General features: G+C 41.8%; 1 long non-coding RNA gene across 1 annotated transcript; it reads left to right on the top strand.

Moving 5' to 3' along the window:
• The first annotated feature begins 9,069 nt into the window (after positions 1-9,069).
• On the top strand, positions 9,070-9,964 carry LOC133466311 (uncharacterized). The gene is made up of 3 exons (XR_009784915.1): positions 9,070-9,337; positions 9,419-9,612; positions 9,695-9,964. It is a non-coding gene; the product is annotated as an uncharacterized LOC133466311 (long non-coding RNA).
• The last annotated feature ends 15,750 nt before the right edge of the window (positions 9,965-25,714 follow it).

Below are 25,714 nucleotides of genomic sequence, written 5' to 3'. Positions count from 1 at the left end.
TAGGGGGGTACCAACAATCCTTTCAGCAGTTTTGATTGTCTGTTGCAGTCGGAGTTTGTCCTTTTTTGTAGCAGCACCAAACCAGACTGTGATGGAAGAACACAGTACTGATTCAATGACCACTGTGTAGAACTGCCTCAGCAGCTCCCGTGGCAGGCCGTGCTTTCTCAGAAGCCACAGGAAGTACATCCTCTGCTGGGCCTTTTTGAGGACGGAGTTGATGTTGGTTGCCCACTTCAGGTCCTGGGAGATTGTAATTCCCAGGAACTTTTTTTTGATATTTTTGTGTGGTGATGAGCCGTGAGGCTTATAATGTAAAATATGTCAGGATAAGCGTTTCAAAGAATGGATTAATTTATGGATGGATGGATGCTCAATAATGGGTGGACAGTGCTATATTTTAACGAAATGAAAATATTTGCTGTAATTGCAAAAAACTAACAGAAGAGGGCATTAATGTCAAAGAATTTGGAATCACCGAAACGCCAAGCTCAAACTGTGTTCTGTGTCAATAAAGATTTGGCCGTTTATCACGTTATTCATCCATCCATTTTCTGTTCCTCACTAGGGTTGCGGGCGTGCTGGAGCCTATCCCAGAAATCTTCCAATCGCAGGGTAAATACAATACAAACAAACAACCCCACATATTTGTGTGCGTGGGGGGGGATAGGGGCTGAGCAGTGCCGGGCAATTTAGAGTCTTCTGTTAACCTACCATGCACGTTTTTAGGATGTGGGAGGAATCCGGAATAGCCAGCGAAAACCCACACAGGCACGGGGAGAATAATGCAAACTCCACACAGGCAAGGCCGGATTTGAATCCGAGTCCTCAGAACTGTGAGGCAGATGTGCTAACCAGTCGGTGATTCCTAATGATTATTTAAAATACCAAATATTATTTTGATTCCAAAACAAACTTTATTTAGAATTTTAGAAATTATAATTTTGAAGTTAAACAACACAAATTGATACGGAGATGTTTTATTCTATATCAAAAACAATATACAATCCCAATTCCAATGAAGTTGGGACGTGTTAAACGGAAATAAAAACAATACAATGATTTGCAAATCATGTTCAACCTATTTTTTATTTAATACACTACAAAGACAAGACATTTAATGTTCAAACTGATAAACTTTATTGTTTTTAGCAAATAATCATTAACTTCGAATTTTATGACTGCAACACGTTCCAAAAAAGCTGGGACAGGTGGCAAAAAAGACTGAGAAAGTTGAGGAATGCTCATCGAACACCTGTTTGGAACATCCCACAGGTGAACAGGCTAATTGGGAACAGGTGGGTGCCATGATTGGGGATAAAAGGAGCTTCCCTGAATTGCTCAGTCATTCACAAGCAAAGCTGGGGCGAGGTTCACCTCTTTGTGAACAAGTGCGTGAGAAAATGTTCCTCAGCGTACAATTGCAAGGAATTTAGGGATTGCATCATCTACGGTCAATAATATCATCAAAAGAGAATCTGGAGCAATCACTGCATGTAAGCGGCAAGGCCGAAAACCAACATTGAATGCCCGTGACCTTCGATCCCTCAGGCGGCACTGCATCAAAAACCGACATCAATGTGTAAAGGATATCACCACATGGGCTCAGGAACACTTCAGAAAACCAATGTCAGTAAATACAGTTCGGCGCTACATCCGTAAGTGCAACATGAAACTCTACTATGCAAAGCAAAAGCCATTTATCAACAAAACCCAGAAACACTGCCAGCTTCTCTGGGCCTGAGCTCATCTAAGATGGACTGATGCAAAGGGGAAAAGTGTTATGTGGTCCAACGAGTCCACATTTAAAATAGTTTTTGGAAATCGTGGATGTCGTGTCCTCCGGGCCAAAGAAGAAAAGAACCAGCTGGAGTGTTATGGACGCAAAGTTCAAAAGCCAGCATCTGTGATGGTATGGGGCTGTGTTAGTGCCAATGGCTTGGGTAACTTACACATCTGTGAAGGCACCATTAATGCTGAAAGGTGTATACAGTTTTGGAGAAATATATGTTGCCATCCAAGCATCGTCCTTTTCATGGACGCCCCTGCTTATTTCAGCAAGACAATGCCAAACCACATTCTGCACGTGTTACAACAGCGTGGCTTCGTAGTAAAAGAGTGTGGGTACTAGACTGGCCTGCCTGCAGTCCAGACCTGTCTCCCAATGAAAAAGTGTGGTGCATTATGAAGCGTAAAATACGACAACGGAGACCCTGGACTGTTGAACAACTTAAGCTGCACATCAAGCAAGAATGGGAAAGAATTCCACCTACAAAGCTTCAACAATTAGTGTCCTCAGTTCCCAAACGTTTATTGAATGTTGTTAAAAGAAAAGGTGATGTAACACAGTGGTAAACATGACCCTGTCCCAGCTTTTTTGGAACGTGTTGCAGGCATAAAATTCTAAGTTAATGATTATTTGCTAAAAACAATACAGTTGATCAGTTTGAACATTAAATATCTCGTCTTTGTAGTGTATTCAATAAAATATAGGTTGAACATGATTTGCAAATCATTGTATGCTGTTTTTATTTATGTTTAACACAATGTCCCAACTTCATTGGAATTGGGGTTGTAGTAGAAGTATAGAAATAAAGGTGACAATATCTGTGCCTAGGAACAATGTTTTCCACGTCAAATGTTTTTGTTGTCCCTTCTTTCCATTTCTATTGCTTTTCAAGACGTTAACTGTAAAATGAACTGTGAGATGACAAGTTCATGTTTTTATTTCACTCACACACACACACACACACACACACACACACACACACACACACACACACACACACACACACACACACACACATATATAGTATATATACACTCAGATATGAATTTAAGGGACATCCCATTCTTAATCCATTGGGTTTAATATGACATTGGTCAGCCCTCTGCAATTATAAAATTTTAAACTTTTCTTTCAAGGCTTTCCACAAGGTTTAGAAGTGTGTTTATCGGAATTTATGTTTGTGTTTATGTCATTTGTGAAGTTACACACTGATGTTCGACAAGAAGGCCTGGCTCTCAGTGTCTGCTCTAATTCATCCAAAAGTGTTCTATAGGGTTGAGGTCATGATTGTGCAGACCAGTCAAGTTTATCCACATCTAACTCTCTCATCCGTGTCTTTACGAACCTTGGTTTGTGCAGTGATGCACAGTCATGTTGGAACAGGAAGGTGCCATCTACAAACTGTTCCCATTCAGTTGGAAATGTCCAAAATATTAGCCCTTGAGTTCCAGTAAAAGGAATTCTGAATGCTTCAGCATACCAAGAGATTTTGGACAGTCAAACAGTTTGGGCATTACCCCTTCCTGTTCCAACATGTCTATGCACTGGTGCACAAAGCATGGTCCATAAAAACATGGATGAGAGAGTTTGGTATGGAAGAACTTGACTGGCCTGCACAGAGTCCTGCCCTCACCCCGAGAGATCACCTTTGGCTTGATTTCGAGTGGAGCCAGGCCTTCTCGTCCAATATCAGTGTGTGCCCTCAAAAATATACTCCTGGAAGAATGGGAAAATTTTCTCATATACTCACTTCTAAACCTTGTTGAAAGCCATCCCACAAGAGTTGAAGCTGTTATAGCTGGAAAGGGTAGAACAACATCATGTTAAACCTTATGGATTTAGAAGGGGATAGCACTTAAAATCATACAGTATGTGAGTCAAGGCAGGTGAGCGGATACCTTTGGCAATATAGTCTCTCTCTCTCTCTCTCCATATAAATATATATAAATATATATATATATATTCAGTGTTTAGAGCTCTTTCAAACTTGTTACACTCTGCATAGAGGTGAGTGCATGTGTACGGGATCTGTAGCTGCTCAATGTGATGTAGGTTTTTGAATAATGGCCATACATCCCTCACTTTTTGACTGTGCCACATCTAAATGGATTAAATATGTGCCGATGATTTATTGGCAAAAAACTCTCACAAACAGTTGTGCCACAGACCATTTGTTGTGTGGCTGAGTCAAGCACAAGAATCCATCTGCAAACCCTTTGGTCCCCCCTCCTCTTCCCACTCTCCCTTTCAGTCTGTATCTTTACATTCTGTCATCCACCAGCTTTTTCTCAGTCTTCAGTGTCCTGCTTTGTAGAAGTCAAACACAAATGAACGAGGGTTCCCAAAGTCCTTGTGTCTTACTAATGTGTGGGCATTTCTCAACGAGTTGATAAATGAAACACGTGTGACAGACTGCAAGCATCTCCACTTTAAATACTACTGTCATTATTGCAGAGTTTTATTCACTCTCATGCAAAGACTGAGGTTAATTTGTGGAAGGTGATCTCAGCCTTTATAAAATAAAATAACATAAAATAAACTATGATAATTACTAACTATTTCCCATAGTAATTAAAACAAAATACACAATTTTCACAGCAGCGCATTTGCACCCATTTTCACAATGCTCCGTTGGCATGTTCAAAGACTAATTTATTATGTGTTCTACCACAAAGTGGCTGGAAAACTGCAGCACATTCATTACCACACTCACTGAGGGTATGGACATAGTGAAAGTGTTTGTGTGATGATGCCTGATGTTTGGTAGGAACTGGCTTGTGCATATTTGTCCTTACACTAAACACTAAGATGATCAAGATGGGCCAAAATGATCAAGCGATACAAATCCAACCATGTGCACTCTGGCACGCGTCTTCTTGTTAGTTGGCCTCTCATTCACTCTAATTAAGCTTTGCGCTATCATTTTCTTTCCATCATTATTGCAGTCCATATTTCTCTATGTTTGTAATAATTGCCGTGACATTTCCCAATAACCAGTCCAAGCATACAGGCTGAGTTACATATTCTGAAGCCTATCCCAGATGACTTTGGGTGAGAGATGGGGTACATCCTGAAGTCATTCATTCGTTCATTTTCCGTACTGCTTATCCTCACTAGGGTTGCGAGCGTGCTGGAGCCTATCCCAGCTATCTTTGGGCGAGAGGCAGGGTACACCCTGAACTGGTCGCCAGCCAATCGCAGGGCAAATACAATATAAACAACCCCCCCCCCCCCCATATTTGACATTATAGTGTCACTTACTGTAATTTATGTAATTGTATACTTTAAAAATATGTTGTTCTTAGTATGATACAGTACAGTTCTAGACCACTACACAAGGCAACCACAAAAATGAACATTCTTAAATAGTTCTCTTGCAGTGTTTTGTAAACATATTTTGATATATTGTATATAATTTTTGCATCTGTAAAACCATCACTTTTCAGGAAAAAAAAAATCCCTGCATGTTTGTTGAGCCATTAACATTGCATCAGCAAAGACAACAAGCCATTTTAAACACTTTAGATTGGTCAACAGTTTATAACAGACCCACATGAGGACTGAACAATGGTATTGGTTTGTAAAATATATGAAATTGACCAAATTTGGAGATTCCGCCTGATGCCAGTGATATACAACTAACTATACAATTTATATAGAGTCGTATCTATGAGTTAGCACATCTGGCTCACAGTCAAAAGGATCTGGGCTTGAATCTTGGCTTGGGCCTTTCTGTATGGAATTTGCATGGGTACTTTGACCTCCCACCAAATTCCAAAAAGATGCATGTTTGCGGCGTTAATGTGAATGGTTGTTTGTCTATTTTGTTTCAGTCATTACTCTGCGCTCTGATGATGATCCAAGTATTTCTTAGAGAAAGCCTTAGTGTATCGTGTTGTTTTGCGACTTTTGGAAAAATCCAAAATAAAGGGGGACTTTAGTGTACATCCATACAGGTCCAACTAGAATCATGTTTGAATCTCCTTCCTGTAAAGGAACTGCGAGTGACCCCAACAATGTCTCATCCCTCAAAATATCTTCCTGTATCACAGGATATTTAGTTTAGTGAACATACTCAATCCATCAATATGTGAGTTTATTTATTTTTATTTTTGGGAAAAACTTGCAGCAGCAGAACAGCTTTAAAAGTGTGCTCAGGTAGAGTGGAAGCTCCAACAACATGTACCCAAACACTGTCCTCTTATAATCACTTTACAGTTAATTTCACATTCACCACATATCAGGTCAGAGCTGAAACTAACATGTGCAGACATGGACAATGACAAATTCAAGACATTTTAAAATAAGAGTGCACTGACATATGCATGATTGTTTCTCACAAACCTTCATGCCAAATCTGGACACACAAGCAGTTGACATCTGGTTAACATCCTTGGAGAAAGTCTCTGTCATGACTACCCTGCATCCCAGAATTCCCGAAACTTCTGCTAAGATGTTTTCACAGAAACAGAGAGTGCCTGGACCCTTTCACCATTTCGCCAAATACCTCAATTATAGAGACTACCTTAATTAAATCAGCTTTGATTGCTATTTCAAATGACGGGAATAACATGGAGCTGCATGTTATGTCTTCCCCACCCATCTCTCTCTGTCTTATTGCTGTTGAATTGGTATTTACATTTTGTTGTGCTGTAGGTTTGTTGTGTCTGGATGCGGTGAGTGACTGAGGCAGTCTGCAGTTTGTTTGGGGTCAGCCTCAAGATTGAGCCTGAAGAGCTTTTTGGCAAATGCAGGTGCTTGACCTGCAGTATGTACCAGAAGGAAGAACTTCCACCTCAACCTATGTGCACACATACAGTACACACACTACACAAATTGATATGCAAAGAGTGACATCCAGTCAAGAGGAATACCAAAAGCAGAGGGATCTTACAACAGCATGACAAGAGGTTTGTTTTACTGTAACCATCCAGAGGTCCACAACAGGGCGGTGTGTGTTTGCTGGTTTTTGCTTTCCTCTTTGTGTGTCTTTGCTTGTCTGTGTATGTAATCCACTAACACTAACAAAGGCCCATTACACAATGCAGTCTTAGTCTATTTGCAAAATATTATTTTATAACAAAAAAGAGAGGTGGCGGCACGGTGAAGACTGGTTAGAGCGTCAGACTCACAGGTCTGAGGACCGGGGTTCAATCCCCGGCCCCGCCTGTGTGGAGTTTGCGTGTTCTCCCCGTGCCTGCGTGGGTTTTCTCCGGCCCTCCGCTTTCCTCCCACATCCCAAAAACATGCATTCATTGGAGACTCTAAATTGCCCGTAGGTGTGACTGTGAGTGCGAATGGTTGTTTGTTTGTATGTGCCCTGCGATTGGCTGGCAACCGGTTCAGGGTGTACCCCGCCTCCTGCCCGATGATAGCTGGGATAGGCTCCAGCACGCCCGCGACCCTAGTGAGGAGAAGTGGCTCAGAAAATGGATGGATGGAAAAAAGAGAGGTATGTAATGGGAGATGATCATTTTTTAAGTTGAAAACAATGGAAGTTACTTCAACAAAAGTATTTAAATGAAGCAAAAAAATAGACATTCTATCACATAAAAACTCGAAATTTTGTATTTGTAAATAATTTCATAAAACAGTTTGACTACAACACAATGCATCAATTGAACTTCAGCAGGGGGCTTTTTGTTTAAAACAAGAGTGAAAGTTTACCATTAACATTTGTGGTATTTCAGTAAATTATGCAGTTGAAGCTGCAGTTCAAGTAGTACTCAAGGTGGTGTGACCATGCATTCATTATGAAGCAACATTATGTTATTCAGAGAACTACAACACAATGACGAAAGTAGAACTTGGCTCTTTTTCCACTGGTTACGTTCTTCATTGCAGACTCAAAATTGGGGGGGGGGGGGGGGGGGAAAGGCTTTCAATACATGGCGGCATAGAGGTCCAGTGGTTAGCACCGCCTCACAACTCGGGGTTGGGCGTTCCAATCTCGGCTCCGGGCTTTCTGTGGTGGAGTTTGCATGTTCTATCTGTGCTTGTATGGGTGTTCCTCCCATCCATCCATTTCCAACACCGCTTATCCTGGTTAGGGTCACGGGGCGCTGGAGCCTGTCCCAGCTGACTTCGGACGAAAGGCAGACGAGACCCTGAACTGGTCGCCAGTCAGTCGCAGGTCACAGTGTTCCTTCCACATTTTATTTATTTATTTATTTTGACCTGTCCTGTTTAGCTGTATGGCCTTGCAGAATGGTGGATCTGTATGCCTTTTGTGCTGGAACAGTTTGGCTGTACAACAGGGGAGTTTCCTTCCACATTTAAAATCACACTTCTTAGGTTAATCCGCGATATGCAGAACTTCACATGACCAACACGGAACATGAGTTAGCTGATTTCCTATGTACGCTATGACTATAACTAGCATTGATGACATGATTGTTTGAAGCTGAACCTTCTAAAATTGTGTTTTCTGTATGGCTGGTGGCTTCGGACAAAAGTTAAATACATGTATATAATTTATTTATACAAATGTGATATGATACATGTAAACACGGATAAAGTCTAAACACTGGCTATTTTCATTTTTGGTCACTCTGTGGTGACATATTGTGTTGAAAAAAAATTAATTATAGATGTTTAAAGCTCCTACAGGTGCTTGAAAATGGTCCCCTTACCCATTCACCCGAGTGAGGAGGAAGTGCTTTTACTCGCTTTGACAAATGCGGAACTAGGTTGTGCATTTATAGGATTCAACACTGCAAGGGGTCACCAAGCTTTTTGATAAGAGCGCTACTTGGGCACTTGGGGGTTGGGGGGGGGGGGGGGGGGGGGGGGGGAGGGGGGTAATGGTTCAAATCCAAAATAAATTCAGTTTCCTTTGTCCTATCTCCAACCTCCCATTCCTATTGAAAATCTAGGAAAAGACAGTCGCTTCCCAGCTCCACTGTTACCTCACTTCCAATAATGTCTATGAACAATTCCAGTCTGATTTCCGCCCCCTCCATAGCACTGAAACAGCACTCATCAAAATCACCAACAACCTGGCAGCTCACTCTGGCCTCTCATGACCTTCTAATCCTCCTTGATCTGACTACAGTTTTTGATACCTTCTCTCACACCATCCTCCTGAACAGACTCCATCACATTGGGATTACACACACACCCCTCCAGTGGTTCAGTTGTCCGGCTGCATCCATCCCCCATTTCTTCTGGTGTGCCCCAGAGCTCTGTCTTGGGCCCCTTCCCCCTTTTCACATACATCTCTTGGCACTACTTTTTCGTAAACTCAATTTACAGTTTCACTGTTACGTGGATGACACCCAGCTCTACCGCTCCACCAAACCCACCACCACTCTTCCTCCCTTACTGACTGCTTCTCTGAACTCACACAGTGGTTCTCATCGAACTTTCGAACAGTGATAAAGATAAAACCAAAATCCTAAATATACAGTATGTACCAAGTCCACCCAATCCAAAATGACAGTTTTTCTATTATAGTTGATAATTCCTCTGTTTCCCCCTCAGGTTAAGAGTCTGGGTGTCATCCTCGACAGCATACTCGCCTTCCAAGCACACAAACAACATTACCCGGTCTGCAAACTTTCACTTACGAAACCTCAATCGCCTCCATCCAATCCTCACACCCGACACTGCTGCTGTCCTTGTTCATAGGTGTCATGAGCCATCCTGCAGTTCTTCTGTTGGAGCCTGGGTGATGCTTTGCGCCCTCTCGCTCTCTCCCCCACCTCTCTCTTTCCAGCACCTTCCTCGGCCACGCACCTGTCACCAATCAGTCCTCGTTACTACCTGCATTTAAGCCTGCCTGATCCCGGAAAACCTTGCCAGGGTATTGAAGCTTCCAAGCGGTACAACAGCTCCCCAGTCTCCAAGTAAGCCTACTCAATTCCTTGCCATCATTCTGACCTTCGTGCTCTTCCTTGTCCTCAGTGTATCCTCCGTGTCCTTCGTCAAGTGGATCTCTGCCCCCTCTCCGTCAAGCCAGCGCATCTCAAGGACCATCTACTTTTCCCTTTTCAATAAACTGTTCATCACAACCTCTCAGCCTCTGCCTGGGTCCAGTCTCCATCCAATTTGTGACAATAGGCTCATCACTTGCGTGCATAGAGTCCATTGTCACACCACTGGGTGCATCTCCAAGGACACACCCTTAACTGCACCGGAATGCACACCCTTAACTGCACCGGAATGCCCAGTTAGTAATATCTGTAAGTATTTACTCACTTCTACAACATTCCTAGCAAATCACAACAACAACAACAACAATAACAAAACACCAAACAGTTCTAATGGGAACAAAGTGCCTGGAATATTTTTAAATTACAAATGTCCTTTTTTCCCCACTGTTTGTTCAGTTGTGGTTCTTGCAGTTTCAGTCTGTGCCTTAATCTTTTCCATTTTAAATATTTTTTCAATTGTGGCTATCCAATGATACTTTGATGGAACCTTACCCCAATTCTTTATTGTTTTTTTTGCAGCTATTAACATGATTTTAACAAATATTACTTCATTCTTCATTCGTTTAAGAATAGCAATATCCTGAAAATTACATGACCAATTAACTTCCAAAACATATTTACACATTTCCAAAAGACAGTGCTGGGAAATAATATTTGTCACCTTCTCAAATAGTTTTTTTTTTTTGCACGTTTTCCCCACTTTAATATTTGAGCTCATCAAATAAATTTAAATATCAGACAAAGACAATCCAAGTAAACATAAAATGCAGTGATTTCATTTATTAAGGAAATAAAACTATTCAGAGCTATCTGCCCCTGTGTGATAAAGTAATTGCTTCTCTTGTATTTGGTGTAAACATACTTATTGCATGCATTAGAGCTTTTTTTAAATGTATGAGTCCACAATAAGTCATTTGATTCCAGAAGACTATTGTATCTACCCACAATATCAACTTAGGGAGGTCAGAGAGTAGACATCCCTGGGTACCCTGGCAATAGGAATGGAGCTGTGCCCTTCTTTTACAGGTCTTCTTTTCCTCCTGTCAGTGAAGAGACCAGTAAAGGTTCCACTCCTCACACAAAGACACTGAGAACTGCATCCACAGCCCCACTTTGGCTCCACAACACAGAATCATGGAAAATCTCTTTAAAATGACCCAAAAAAAGTTTCCAATGGGAAATGTCAACTAATCAAGCAGAACTTAACAAAATGTAGCTAATGTTATCGTGTGTAAGCATATTTGGCTGAAGCAAAATATCATTTATAATTAAAATAGACATAATTGTGTTTCAGTGCACTCCAGGACGAAAAGCCCACAGGACTGAGTCATTAGAATGACCTTGCGGATGCAATCAAGAGCGCCGTGTCCTCCAGCAATTCACTTGCTTTTGTTCCACAAGACCATCTTAAGCTTTTGTCTTTGCAGCTAGTTCGACAAACCAAACAAAGAACAGCAAAGTCTGAGCAGTGATTAGAAAAATCAACAAATCCTCAACAAGACATGAACACATGGGCCTCCAGACCTCCTGGCCTCGGATTAGCTCCTTTGGAAATGGTGAGTCAAAGAGGTTTGAGGAAGTAAATGTGAATGTTAGACATGGAATGTGTAAACCAGCGGTGTTTGATCTGCCAACTTACAGATCTGCCTCTCTCAAGTAACTTGATCATATCTCTCAGGGCAATATCACTTCTGTTTTCTTTTAATTACAGGGCCACTCTCTGTGCACTCATGCCAAACAAGGTTTTGGTGTAACGTCAACAGATCCACTCTTTGGCCGCAGCTAAATAAAGGGGCCTGTTAGTTCAAATGATTCATAATCATTGACAGAGGTAGATAGTAGCATCATCTGCATAATGGTGACATAATATATTCTGAAAACCTGACCCAAAGAAGCAGAGGGCCAGGAAAGTTGGGATGAGCAACAGGTGACTGTTTGAATACTACACATTGGGATGTGTATGTCCTTCACTGTGGCCAACATAAAACTCCCAACACCATACGCCTCACTCCAATTGTGTATAGACCATATAGCATATGGTGTTAGCATTTTTCTGTCCTCTGTGCTATGTTGTGTTTTACAACAATACAAGATCATTTTACACTTGAGACTATGTGAGTCATGGAAACAATGAGTCCAAGCCCTGGAACAATGAGTCCCTGCAACTTATCATCACGGTACACAGATACAGTAATCCTCCACTATATCACGGTTCTTGCCTCACCGTCCCGCTATATTGCAGATTTTTATTACAGTTGTTACTTTAAAACTTTAATACTATTTATACTTATACTAGTATTTTAATACAGTTTGTACAATATTTGTGTTATCCATTGCTCTTGCTCTCTTTCAATAAATTATGTGTTTAGGCCGGCCATGATAGCAAATTTTTTAGAACGATATATTTTCCCCAAAACTTTTACGATAAACGATAGTATCGTTGATGTGGTTTTTTTTTTGTTGTTTTTGTTTTTTTAATGTCACTGATATAATGATATTACAGCATAATAAAGAATTATACATGTTACAAATTCTGCCCTGCTATTCAAAAATATGTGCACAAGTGTGTAATGTTCTCTCATTTACTAAATAAATGTAGGGCTGCATCTCACAATAAGAACACGTAAATAAAAAAGAAAGTTATACGTTGTCAAATAAAGTGCTTAACTTCAGAAAAAAAAAGTTCCCCTTTTGTCTTCAAGATGCCAAATCTTGACACAACAGTGAAGTTTCAAACATCCATCCATCCATCCATTTTCTGAGCCGCTTCTCCTCACTAGGGTCGCGGGCGTACTGGAGCCTATCCCAGCTATCATCGGGCAGGAGGCGGGGTACACCCTGAATTGGTTGCCAGCCAATTGCAGGGCACATACAAACAAACAACCATTCGCACTCACATTCACATTCACAGTTGTCAATTAACCTACCATGCATGTTTTTGGGATGTGGGAGGAAACCGAAGTGCCTGGAGAAAACCCACACGGGCACGGAGAGAACATGCAAACTCCACACAGGCGGGGCCGCGGATTGAACCAGTCTAACCAGTCGGCCACCGTGCCGCCATACAGTATGTCACTATGGTGTGGGTCCGTATAGGTCCTGCTTCTAGGTCCGCAAGTTAGTGACCTCTGTTTTAAACAATGTCGTCACAATCGAGCTATTTAGCTCCTTAGCACACTGGCTAGTTAGCCCGTGGGCTAGCGAACGTAATAAATAGTTAACTTTCCCTAAAATGTCCCATTTGTTTGCATCTACGGAGCCAAAGCCATTCTGTTAGCGTCGGGGAAAAAAGCCTTGTGTCCATTGTATTTATGGAACAATAACCTGCCTTACACTTCCGCTGTCTTGGCTAGCACCAAGACAAGACTCATACTTTTAGTGGATAATGATTCGCTGAAGCACTTTATCAACACACACATAGTTAAGCAAAGCTGTGTGTCTGTGGACCACCATGCTTTATGCATCGCTGATCATTTTTGTGTCTTAGATGCGGTACGCACATCAAACGAGAACCCTGAATGCTTAACCATATTTGTAATTTTTAATGTGTAGTGGATGAAATAGCGAAGTTTGCATTCATTGTCACCAGTGACGGTCGTCGTGGCAACTTCCATTCATATGGATGGGGGCTCCACAGCACTCTCGCTGTGCTGTGAGAAGCCGTAGGGAACGGGCATCACCATGGTGGCTCAAAGCGTCCTCTTGCGCCCGCTGGGGAGAACTGAGGTGATGGAGGTCCCGTGGCTGAGATTGGACATGCGGGTGACATAAGAGAGGACACTATTTTGAGCTTGTCTTTCACTCCCATTCGTGTGAATGGAAGTTGCAGCGACGACCATCGCTGGTGACAATGAATGCAAGCTTTCCGATTTCAACTACCACAGTTACATTAAAAAATACAAATATAGTTAAGTATTGTTGTGAAACACAACATATGTAGACTGTATTTGAATGTGCATTCCGTGTGTATGAATAACTCGATCAAACTAATAGAATAGAATAGAATAGAATAGAATCTACTTTATTGTTGTGAACATTCATTCATCTTCCCTTCCGCTTATCCTCACTAGATCACGGGTGTGCTGGAGCCTATCCCAGCTATCTTCGGGTGAGAGGCGGGGTACACCCCAACTGGTCGGCAGCCAATCGCATGGCACATATAAACAAACAACCATTCGCACTCACATTCACACCTATGGGCAATTTAGAGTCGTCAATTAACCTAGCATGCACGTTTTTTGGGATGTGGGAGGAAACCGGAGTACGCGGAGAAAACCCACGCAGGCAAAGGAAGAACATTCAAACTCCACACAGGTAGGGCCGAGATTTGAAACCCGGTCCTCAGAACTGTGAGGCGGATGTGCTAACCGGTTGTACACCACGCTGCTTGTTGTGAACATATGTATACTAAAATTTTCTGCTTTTAAAATATCACAGCAATGAACAGTAAACACACTTGTCAGTGCCACACACTGGAGCAGGGGGGGGTGGGAAGCTGCTGAAGCACCTGGGGAGCAGTTCGGGGAATCGGTGTCTTGTTCAAGGACACCACAGCCGTGAGTCTGGGGGAGATGGTCCATTTATGCATCCTCTCTCAAGCTCTGTCAAGCTCTATCAAGCTGACGGGTGTTTTTTCGCCTCGCTTCTTTCTGCCAGTCGGTGTCTTGAACTGGGGTCTCCACAGTGGAAGGTGACGATCTGAACCACTTGGGCACAGCTGCCCCCAACCGTATGAGGGATGGGCATCGAAGGACTTGACATCTTTCTAGCAGACGCCGTGATATGGACCAATGAGACCAAGCTGCCAGACAGAAAAGACCAAATCGAATAGCTTGAAAAAGGACATTTTTGGCACTTCCAAACAAAATTAACACGCAAACCAGAGATGGATTAAGTTGTAAATCCCCACTGAAGGCCCAAGTACTAAATGCACCACCCGCCACTGACGGGAATCCTCTTCTTCTGTAACACTGTTTTGTTGGATGTCTTAGCAAATGGAGATGGCAATAGTGTTCGTTATAGCCTAAGAACAATCTGAGCTGCTCTCCTTGGGAGAAAGAAAAGTTGTGATACTTTACTCAACGGTTTTGAAACAAGAGGTATCACTGGAGCTGGTATAAGGTGTCTGAAGGTGTTTGAAAGACAGACAGCTTTATGTTCACACTATATTGGGCCTGCCGCCGTTGTACCAGCATGATTGTTCATAAGGAAAATGTTCCATTTCATCTTAAACAATTCATTGAATTATGAAGATTTATTATGAAGTATTTTTGCCCCTTCCCTACCGCACACATACAGCATATATGTATGACACTTACATATTGACACTGTGTGCTTTGAAGAACAGATTGTTCTCATATTCAAATAAAAAGTAAAAATAAATAAACCCAGAAGTGAAAATGGGTTTATGATTATGTTTTTATGACGTAATTACCTAATTCTTCACATGGGATGGTAATATGATGTTATGAAGTCATGTTTTTTTTCTTGGTGCAAAGCTTAAAAAAGTTCTATCAGCCTGATTTTATAATGTTGGCCATTTTCAAAATGTGAGTCATGTTTCCTTGTCTCTATTCATTTGAGCGGTCGGGTGACAGATGCGTTTAAATGCCATGGCTCGGCACACCCATACATGCCTCTGCCTAATTGTACTTACCTTCCCACACATTGCATGCTTCAGCTCAGATCAGACAATGTGTGCAGCACAGACACAGAGAAACTTTACACATATGTGTGAAACACTTTCAGATCTGTTTAAACTTTCAATGTAAAGTGCTTTAAGATGTGCGTGTAACTGTACAGATGCCGTTGAGGGCGAATGGGGGGGGGGGGGGGGGGCGGCACAAGCATATGAAAAGAGAGTGATGATGATCATAGCAGCGTATTAGTAACCAAGTAAACGGTGGTTGAACTTTTCAAGGTAACATTACATGACTGTTAAATTGTGGTGACAGGCTTTCCAAAATTGTTTTGGATGATATTCCTTTATAGGCCTTTAAGCCCTCCAAAGCGAGACGAAAATCTCACCGGGGTGTTGATTGGAAGGGAACAGTTTTTGAACAAATCTAAAAGCAAACGATCCATCAGTGTTTTAAGAGAAATCAATACAGTTTTAAAGGCAAATAGAGCAATTATATGCAATTCATATATGCTCAGGGGCCTACTTGCCAAAATGAAAACGGTACAGGAGTCCTTGAATTAGTTTGTGTGAAAAAGAAGAACATGGCCCTCTCATTTTGAAAATAATGAGAAGCTCTGCAAATTGTCTAATATGAAAAATATATCCTACAGATTTATCTTATGAGAGAATCAAAGAGACATTTTGAACATCATTTTGGTCATTTGCAGTAGACTGTGGCAATCTCCAGCAATTTTAGCCAGCTTTTGTAAAAGAGCCAGACACTCCATACAGCCATTTTCTGTCTGGGCTTTGTTCGAAATGTAACTACAATCAACCACAACAAGATTTCTGAGGCCCAGCGTTCATCCTTTAGAAATCCCACCAAACGTGAGTAGTTTTAGGAATTCCGGCGCACCATGCCAACTGTGAAGCCTCCTCTTCTCTTGCAAGCACTGCACGGAGGGCAATTTTCCTCCATTTGAACTTTGCAAAGCTGCCTCACCTGGAACCAATCAGTAACACAATCGAAGGGTCCTGACTTGAAAGCCCGTTTCTTCTCTTTGATAGTCTCTTCTTCTTTCTTGGTAGCCTGCACAGATCTGGAAAAAGGCCTTTTGTAATCTGCACAGACGAGAGAACCAGGGATTGCGACAAGTCTCCACCCATCAAAGTGAATTATGCAAATAATGGGAAAACGAAACTCAGATACACTGCTTTTTTTGGGTTTTCCTTTTGGTACTGGTGCTTGGAAATTGTAACTGTTGGTGCCATCGTGTCATAAACTGCTTTCCGATGAGTGCTCCTCATTATTATATTTGCTCTTGATGTCACAACATCTGAGGTCATTTGGAACAATGGTCTCAACTTGGTTGTTCTTTCATTAAGCAACAGGTGGAAGCAACTATTCAAAGCCACTCTTTCCCAGTCGTGCTCGTCTTTGCACTAACCAGTGGTCTCACGGTGCAAAAAGTGGCAAGGAAAGCAATTCATGTTTAACAGTTCTTTTATTTTTTGGTAAAACACGAAATAACACCTTCCTTCCTTAAATCGACAACATACAGGACAGTTTGGTTGAATTTAGTAAAGTCTGGCTTCCATTATCAATTTGCATTCATCTTTTTTTTATACCGCATGTCCTCATTAGGGTCGGGGGTGAGCTGAAGCATATCCCAGCTGACTTTGGGAGAGAGGCAGGGTACGCCTTGAACTGGTCGCCAGCCAATTGCATGGCATATAGACAAACAACTATTCACACTCACATTCACACCTCCAGACAATTTAGAGTCTTCAATCAATTTGGCATGCATGTTTTGGGAAAATGGGAGGAAGCAAGAGAAAAGCCAGACGAATACACAGAATACTTGATAAATCGCTGCTGTCCAAGGGCCGATCTGAATCTGATGAATCTGAAAGAGTGTATTATAACAAACTTGTAAACATGGCTATCTGAAATGAGTCCCTTTATAGAACAAGACCAAGAATAATGAGTCATGACTCCCTTTGTTGTCACACAATACCATAAAAAAAGAAACGTGTGTAGTATTTTGTGCAGTTCTTAGACTAGATTATTTACTTGTCCATGTCCATGTGATTTCAATTGATTAATTTAGCAGCAATTGGATTAGCAATAAATGAGCAGAACCAATGAATGTTTTGTGTGAAATGAAAAGGGGATTTCTTCTCGGAGCTGCTCCACGAGAATTAAAGACACAGGCACAAACTGGGTCTGTTCATTGCTGCCTTATGCTGCCTTAGATTACCATCTCAAATGGTTGATTTATTTTTTTTTGGTGGGAGGAGTGCATGTAACTCGATTGTCTACACCACATATAAAAAACAATGATACAGAACAAAATATATTGTTCTGTCGACTACAAGCCATTTTAACACTGTGCAGCATTAATAGCTAAATGCTGCTTCACCATGTTTGCTTTGGATTCTGCGCTCCACTATTTGACCTGAGTCTGTCGATCTCAGAGCCCTACTGGGTTTATATTCCAGTCGCATTTTTTTCATGTAGTCAGGACCTAAACCATTTAGTGATTTATAGACTAGTAGCAGAACTTTAAAATCTAAAAAATCTGTAAAATTTTAAAGCTGACTGGAAGCCAGTGGAAAGACTTTAGAATTTGAGTAATATTAGAGAACTACAGCCCATTTTGGCAGGTATGGCATTGCTGCCCAGCTAGCCATTTCATCATTTGATAGTTCACATGCTGATGTGTGAATTCTCTAATGTAAAACACTGTTATTTAGGCCTCGGTGACAAAAAGCCAAGGACGTCGCATTCGAAACCTGCTCTTGTTTCTTTGGATGTTGAAGCCTTGTCAAATATGTCCCAAGGGAGCACTCAATAAACTGACAAAATTAAACAGTCTGCCATTGGTTTTTCAGATATCGAATTCGGAATTTCGCTTTAAATCCAGAGTTTTTTTTTAGAGGATCGATTTGCACGGCTCATTGAAGAATACTCAAATGTTTGGGGAACAGTTTGGTACGAAAAACTATTCAGTGTTTGTGTTTACGTCAGCGTGATCACGCTTCCTCTCTCATCCTCAAGATCAGACTGCTTCATAGCTTGCACGACCCTGGCCTTAGTAAACAATACGTGCAGCTCTAATTGAAATCACTTGGTCCTCTGAATCTGGATGAACGGCCCTTTTGTTGCTCTTAAGGCGGCTCACAAACACACATGCATAAGCAGGCATGCATACACACACACACACACAGACAGACAGATACATATATATATATATATATAGCCGGCATGAATTGGAGACTCTAAATTGCCCGTCGGCATGACTGTGAGTGCCAATGGTTGTTTGTTTCTATGTGCCCTGCGATTGGCTGGCAACCGGTTCAGGGTGTACCCCGCCTCCTGCCCGATGACAGCTGGGATAGGCTCCAGCACGCCCGCGACCCTAGTGAGGAGAAGCGGCTCAGAAAATGGATGGATGGATGGATAATGTGTAATTGTAACCACTACATTTCCAAAATAATCTTTGCAACACTGCTTACGTATGACGGCGAGACTGAATGAAATGATGGATAAAGTCGGGAGGTAGGATTCACAGAATTAGTCATTCTCGTGTGATTTCTAAAATCAATGGAATGACGTGCTAAGAAAGGTCAGTAGTGTAAATATCCTCCCAAATTAAATGAAGAACATGACTGCTATTAAGATCCTTGAAAAGGCCTTTTTCCCCTCCATGCAGTTCCTGGGACATTCCAAGAGATTAGGCTGATGAGGTATTGCTCTGTTTTCCTTTGCCACTGGCCTTTGCTAACTGGTCACTTGTGTTTCATTGCTGGTCATTGGCGCTCTGTCGGGCTGCTTGGTGTCTTTGTAGCTCAGCACTCTTTCACCAAAGATCCTTGTCATTAAGATGACCTAATACTGCTGAAAACATTGCGATGATTGCGTTAATTCATTCTCTTAGGAACCAAACACGTCTTTTATTTATAGTGACCACTGTGCAATAAATACATTTGAAAAAGTAAATCTTGAGTAATCATGCTTATTCGCTGCTAGAGTCTCAGTATCAAAAGCTCTCTGTATTGCTTTGGCATGGGGATCTCCTTAAGGCTTCTGTAAACACTTTCCAAGCCATCTTGGTTGGGACAGCACTATCACATTGACGAACTACACTCGGTTCTTGTTGAAGCCTCAATCCCTCAGAGACATTATGGTTTATCAGTCAGCTTCTTTCCAGCACATTCATACCACTGCTCTCGGTTACAAACAAAGTGATTTGTGGTGGTTTTGAAACTTATCATGCTGTGTTGTCTCTGAAGTGCAGCCAATCAGCAGCCAGAAGAAGATCACTTGAGTGAATGCAGTTCATCCACTAAATAAACAATGCTATGCCACTGTGTTGGCTGAACTTTTCAATTCTGACTTCAAGGATTAAACTACTGTGGATATTTCTACACATCTGTGCACAGGTTCAGCAGCAGCCGTGCCCTTCGACCTCTGCCTGAACATCCCACATGCTGCTGTGTCCCTCCTCTCTGGAGTCTCGGTGATGTCCAGCCGCCTGGGTTCGTAGGTCACAGTGATGACAGCGAGCACCTTGCTGCGGGACTCTGCCCACTAAAATAAACACGGGAGGCTCCGATCCAGCCCTCCCACTGTCCAATATGTCTGCTCTCTGCCTCTGACTGAGAGGCAGAGATTGAACGCCATTGACTTAATAAAAATACTCCTGTGGTCAAAGGTTGAGGCAGCAGACCACAGTCTGTTTTTTTCTTTCTTTTTAAACACAGAGACATTGTCTGAAGAGAATATGGTTTTATATCAGTCGAGGGAGACACATTTGCTTTCGTCCATACATCTGAGTTCCTGTTTAAGGAGACCACCACTTTATTGCCTTCAACACAATACAAAGCCACCTACACATTCGTCCATATCTTCTACTTCTGTTATGTTCATTACCTGACTGACCTAAGCGCAGAAATGAGTCTGACAAAACAGCCATCAAGAGACAAAGATGTACAATGATAGGTACAGTATAAACTGTATTTGTACTTCTGCCAGGAGCAGAACCAGGAGTTGTGCTATTCTGTAACTCCAGGCACTCCATTTGCTTCTTCGGGATTTGCACAGTACAGTAGCTTGGCAATACCACAGTTGGAAAACCATGTAAAACCATGCCAGATACATTACGGTTTCATATCTGCTTTCATTTTGGTAGGCAATTGAAATTCTAGCAACCAGATTGAGGCAAATATGAGGTGCTGGTGATCTTGATAATATCTCACTGTCGCAAAAAAGAGTGCACAGTCCTTGTAAATTATAGAGAGTGGCATCATTGGCTGCCAGTGAACATCAATCTTATTCTGAAAGAACGACCAGACGTTCGATTCTTGGCACAAACATCCCTTCAGTGGCTTACCAGACCTTCACAAAGCACATTCCAAATGACAGCCACTTGCACACAACTGTCACACAACTGTCAGTCTTGTAGACATTAGACGATCTTGGCAGTCCAGCAGTTCTTTACGTTACTGACGACGAGTCAAGGGAGTACTATGCCTCTCGCCCAAAGTCAGCTGGGATAGTCTCCAGCTCACATGGGACTCGGAAAAGGATAAGCGACAGGAATTGGACGGATAACCAAACTCTTAATGAGTGCAAATCATCACTTCAGTATGCTTTGTTGGGGAGCTCAGCATATTAGAGACAAATGAGGTATGAGAAGTGGTCGGGTTTTAAAGGATTCTAGTTCAATACTAGAAACCTGTCTCAGACAAAAGTGCAATTTCCATTTAAAATGATCCTGAATAAAAATGAGAGAGAACAATCTATTGAACATTGCAATTTTTGACAAAAACAACAACAACAACAACAAAAAGCTTTCCAATACAACCTTTTGACAGTGACATCTAGTCGACATAGTTTAATTACAAAGCGGAAGTCAACAATAATATATAAATTATAAAAATACAGGTACATCTTCAAAAATGTGAATAGTGTCAGTTTGAATGAAATCATTTTTGAAAATAACATTTCTTATTCCTGGGACTAGGAATACTTAGCGATGTAGTCAACATGGCCGGAAGTCATTATTCATCATACAACAGACTGTCATTGTTTCACTCAAGAAAAACGCCCACGAAACACACACATATTACAATGTGGGCAAAAAGCAACATTTAGCTATAACTATAGTTGGAGCTGAATATTTCTTTTTTTCCCCATTTGTATATATGGGCACCGCAAAGCATGCTGGGAGTAGCAAGGATTTCACCGTCTGCACAGCATATATTCTTCTCATACTACGACTGTTCACATCATCAATTCGTAATTATTTTAGTAAGTTTGAACTTAATTTACCACGTGAAAATACAGAAGTAGGAAAATGGCACTGACTCATCTCTCTCAAACTGAAGAAGTGTAGGTGCAAAGGTGGAGCTTTATTAATTATATCTCTGAAGAATTAATCAAACACCATGTGATCAACTCTGTGAAGTAACCCCAACTCTGGACACCATTTAATCTGAAAAATTGTTCAAATGTCCTTCCAAAAATGTAACCCTGAAATTTTAACACTCCCGAGTTTTGCTGTGTAGTTTTTTAATAGACATGTATAATTTTCCATCCATCCATTTTCTGAGCCGCTTCTCCTCACTAGGGTCGCGGGCGTGCTGGAGCCTATCCCAGCTGTCATCGGGCAGGAGGCGGGGTACACCCTGAACTGGTTGCCAGCCAATCGCAGGGCACATAGAAACAAACAACCATTCACACTCACATTCATACCTACGGGAAATTTAGAGTTGCCAATTAATGCATGTTTTTGGGATGTGGGAGGAAACCCACGCAGGCACGGGGAGAACATGCAAACTCCACACAGGCGGGGCCGGGGATTGAACCCCGGTCCTCAGAACTGTGAGGCAGACGCTCTAACCAGTCGTGCACCGTGCCGTCCATGTATAATTTTGATGATTATAATTTACAACAAACGAAAACCCAAATGTCACAATCTCTAGAAACTACAATGTTACGTAACTGACACTCAAGAACCAATGGAAATGATTTTTAATGTAGAAATTAGGCAGGAATTTGCCCTCTGAAAGGTTTTTCCCCAGTGTTTAATAGATCTATATAATATATGGGTAGTGAAAATTTTTTACTTTTCTACCATATTCTAATTTATTGATATGTACCTGTATTAAATGTTGTTCAAACGTTTGGCTGGTACTGTATATGTATCTTTAAGGTTTGACCTACCCAGACTGGTAATGCCCCACTGGGTGGCACTGTTTATTTTATTTAAAAAAAAAAAAATAAAAAAAAACTTTTCTACAGAATTGTACATATATACAGAACAGGGTGTCATTTGCGAAATTATTGCGTACAAATGAGGTGATCATTTCTTCGAGTGCAGTTTTGGGTGTAATTACTTTAGTGTGTGTCTGTCTTACTTTTACTTCCTCTTCGTGCTGGCTCTGAGCACCTCCATCCCCTCGTTTGCCATTCAGCCTTGGGCCGAACATGACTGACATACTGTCTGTCAATATGTTTTTATTACTGTAGTCATGCATGAGCCCGATGAACTCTGCTTAGCAACAAATGACCAAGCAAGTGAATAGCAAAAATAATTCACTTCTGTTGATCTGTTGTACAGCTGAAGTTCGAATTTTGTTGTGAAGTTTTACATTGGATCACAAATTATTTTTCTTCTTATGTATAATGTTGCATTGAAAAAGAAACTGGAGCACACTGCACAGTAAGATCTTAGAATAGATTTAGAGACATGGTCTGGTTGTTAGGAACCAGTAGATTTTTTTCCCCACTTTATTTTGGACCAATGCCAACATTTTTCCATCCATCCATTTTCTGAGCCGCTTCTCCTCACTCGGGTCGCGGGCTTGCTGGAGCCTATCCCACCTATCATCGGCCAGGAGGCGGGGTTGCCAGCCAATCGCAGGGCACATAGAAACATTCGCACTCACATTCCCACCTACGGGGAATTAAGAGTCTTCAATCAACCTACCACGCATGTTTTTGGGATGTGGGAGGAATCCGGAGTGCCCGGCGAAAACCCACGCAGGCATGGGGAGAACATGCAAACTCCACACAGGCGGGGCTGGGGATTGAACCCCGGTCCTCAGAACTGTGAGGCAGACGCTCTAACCAGTCGTACACTGTTCCGTCATATAAAATACAATAATTGGGCTGGTGTTCTGTTACCTTTGAAGCATCTGGAGCTCTGGACCTTTACAAATACAGGGTGGTAGGGATGGAGACAACAAATTACTGGACTTGTGTGTAATTTATTCCAAATACTCTACCCTCAAGATTGCAGCCTGCAACCTATTTGCACTGCATCTTCCCTTAGAAGTGGTTAAAACTGGGTGAGCTGCCAGTGGCTCTGGAGTCTTTTCATAGCGGCAGACACAGTGGAATAGTATCCCACAGTACTTTGCTTACCACACAGGGACTCTTAAACATGTAAACATCTCAGTTTTATTGACGATGCAAATTAATTAACTTAAGAAGGACTTCGAGCATTTCACGTGTATGGAAACGTGATAGACAAACACTTCTACCCACAAGTTTAGAAAATGTATTAAATAGAAATGAAATTAATTAGAAATCGCTGACTATGTAGGCAGCGTGGGTTTAGTTCCCACTCAGTGATGATGTGAATGTAATCGTCAGCGGATGTTGCTGTTTGCACCTTTCAGTGCACACATACATCGCTCACATACACGCAGGACCGGCCCTAGGGGAGATTTTATATGATGGCCCCCTTCATCAAGGATTTACATAAGCTTACCAAAAGCAATAGTTTTTAACATTGCTTTAATTTATAAGATAACATCCATCCATCCATTTTCTGTACCGCTTATCCTCACTAGGATCACAGGTGTGCTGGAGCCTATCCCAGCTATCTTCAGGTGAGAGGCGGGGTACACCCGAACTGGTCGCCAACCAATTGCAGGGCACATATAAACAAACAACCATTCACATTCATACCTACGGGCAATTTAGAATTTTCAATTAACCTACCATGCATGTTTTTAGGATGTGGGAGGAAACTGGAGTACCCGGAGAAAATCCATGCAGGTACAGGGAGAACATGCAAACTCACACAGGCGAGTCCGGGATTTGAACCCCAGCCCTCACAACTGTGAGGTAGATGTGCTAACCAGTCGTCCACTGTGCCGCATAACATCACATGCCACAAAATTTAAAATAAGCACATTTTTTTTTCCATTGAATTTCATTGGAACAGTGGATACATCTGCCTCACAGTTCTGAGGACCCGGGTTCAAATCCAGCCTTGTCTGTGTGGAGTTTGCATATTCAACATGCCTGGGTGGGTTTTCTCTGGATACCCTGGTTTACTCCCACATTCCAAAAACATGCATGGTAGGTTAATTGAAGACTCTAAATTGCCCGTAGGTATGAATGTGAATGGTTGTTTGTTTATATGTGCCCTGCAATTGGTTGGCGACCAGTTCGGGTGTACCCCGCCTCTCACCTGAAGATAGCTGGGATAGGCTCCAGCATGCCCACAACCCTAGTGATGAGAAGCGGTCCAGAAAATGGATGGATGTACTATATAGTTACTGCCAAACAAATCATGCGATTAACTTGCTGTTGCGACATCTAATAGTACAAACCAAAATAAGCAACAGCTTGAACTCTCTTTGAAGTTCTTTGGGGTCACATCAATAAATTTGCCCTCAGCAATGGAGGGGGTATTTGCTATTATCATTTGTAATATTATTAATTGGGCATTTCTTGAAATCTGAATCTATGTTTTCCCATGTTAAAAGTTAGTTGTCAAGTGATTGCAAACGTGCAGCTTCCCCAACCATACATTTATTAATTTTTCAATTTTCTCTTCAACAAATGAGGCTTTCACTGTTGTTTTAACTTTTTAGTTTTTAGTTTTCGTTTAGTTTAATATTTGGCACAGGCAGGTGCAAACTGTAGACCGGTCCCAAACCTGGATTAAGGGTAGGAAGGGCATCCGGCTTAAAATCTTGCCCAACAAATATTGAGCGTTTATCCAAAGATTGTAATGGACATGTTGGTGAAGGAAATAGGGGTGATGAAGAAGTGATGGGTAAGTTTGGCATCCAGGAAAGGAACTTTGAGGGACAGATGGTGGTAGACTTTGCAAAAAGGATGCAAATGGCTGTAGTGAACACTTTCTTCCAGAAGAGGCAGGAACATAGGGTGACCTACAAGAGTGGAGGTAGAAGCACACAGGTGGATTACATCTTGTGCAGACGATGTAATCTGAAGGAGGTTACTGACTGTAAGGTAGTGGTATGGGAGAGTGTGGCTAGACAGCATAGGATGGTGGTGTGTAAAATGACTCTGGTGGTGGGGAGGAAGATTAGGAAGACAAA

The sequence above is a fragment of the Phyllopteryx taeniolatus genome, chromosome 2 (genome assembly GCF_024500385.1).
Source record: "Phyllopteryx taeniolatus isolate TA_2022b chromosome 2, UOR_Ptae_1.2, whole genome shotgun sequence".
NCBI lineage: Eukaryota > Metazoa > Chordata > Actinopteri > Syngnathiformes > Syngnathidae > Phyllopteryx > Phyllopteryx taeniolatus.
The sequence above is the reverse complement of the archived record's forward strand: the minus strand, read 5'-3'. Positions and strand labels throughout refer to the sequence as shown.